Source organism: Arachis hypogaea, chromosome 12, assembly GCF_003086295.3.
Source record: "Arachis hypogaea cultivar Tifrunner chromosome 12, arahy.Tifrunner.gnm2.J5K5, whole genome shotgun sequence".
NCBI lineage: Eukaryota > Viridiplantae > Streptophyta > Magnoliopsida > Fabales > Fabaceae > Arachis > Arachis hypogaea.
Genome location: NC_092047.1, coordinates 60,561,295 through 60,562,657, shown reverse-complemented (window position 1 = coordinate 60,562,657; position 1,363 = coordinate 60,561,295). Strand labels below are relative to the sequence as shown.

Sequence of the window (1,363 nt, the reverse complement as noted above, 5' to 3'; positions counted from 1 at the left end):
TGAACTCAAACCACAGCTAATATCACTTGTGGAGAATCATTGTTCATTTGGTGGGAGTGCTAATGAAGATCCAAACCAACATCTCACAAAATTCCTGAGAATTTGCGACACTGTGAAGTCCAATGGAGTCCAGGAAGATGCCTATAAATTGCTTTTGTTCCCATTTTCACTTAGGGACAAGGCAGCGAAGTGGCTGGAATCATTCCCAAGGGGGAGCCTAACAACATGGGACGAGGTGGAAAGCAAGTTTCTGGCACGTTTCTACCCCCCACAAAAGGTCAATAGGCTTCGATCTGAGGTTCAGACTTTTAGACAACAAGATGGTGAAACTCTCTACGAGGCATGGGAGAGATTCAAGGATTTGACAAGGAAATGCCCACCAGACATGTTCCATGACTGGGTGCAATTGCATATTTTCTATGATGGACTGTCTTATGAATCAAGGAAGGCTGTAGACCATTCATCAGGAGGTTCATTGAACAGGAAAAAGACTGTGGAAGAAGCCATTGAAGTGATTGAGACAGTGGCTGAGAATGAGTACTACTATGCATCAGAGAGACACAACACTAAGGGAGTCATGGAGCTGAACCATGTTGATACAATTCTAGCCCAAAACAAGGTGTTTGCCAAGCAACTAGCAGAGCTCACCAGGAAATTAGAAACAAAACAAGTGGCTGCAATACACACACAAGATCAAGAGGAAGAAAGTACTGAAGGAGGTGATTGGGAAGAGGCCAATTATGTAGGAAATCAACAAAGGCAACCATATGATCCACATTCCAACACTTACAACCCAGGCTGGAAAAACCACCCAAACTTTGGGTGGGGAAACCAGCAAAACCAACATAACAAGTCCACATACCAAAACTCCAACCAAAGATCATACCAAGCCACACAAAACACTTACTCTCAACCACCATATCATGGCCAAAATAATCAACCTACCCAACCTAACCCGAACCAACAATTTCAAGATCAATTAAACAGGATAGAAGGAATGCTGGCACACATGGGTCAGGACATAATTGAATTGAAAAGCTTCAGGGATGATGTGAGATCTACCTTAAGAAACCATGGTGAAAAACTCAAGAGGATGGAGTCTCAAGTAGGAGAGCTATCTCAACAGGCCCCCAAATCAACTGCAGTGTTCCCTAGTGACACAGAAAAGAATCCTAAAGGGGAACAAAAGGGAGTGAGATGGGAAGAATGCAAGGCCATCACCATATTGAAAGAAGTCTCAGAAGAAGAAGGAATCAGATCCTCAGAACAGGAGCCAGAAATCTTGAAGGAAGGTGTGGAGGAAGCTAAGCAGGAAAGTGAAATTGAGCAAGCCAAGGAACTGTAAAAAGGCACGATGGAAACA

At 43.5% G+C, this 1,363-nt stretch overlaps 1 non-coding gene across 1 annotated transcript; it reads right to left on the bottom strand.

Moving 5' to 3' along the window:
• Window positions 1–283: 283 nt before the first annotated feature.
• On the bottom strand, window positions 284–387 carry LOC112731210 (small nucleolar RNA R71). The gene has a single exon (XR_003166998.1). It is a non-coding gene; the product is annotated as a small nucleolar RNA R71 (small nucleolar RNA).
• Window positions 388–1,363: the final 976 nt, after the last annotated feature.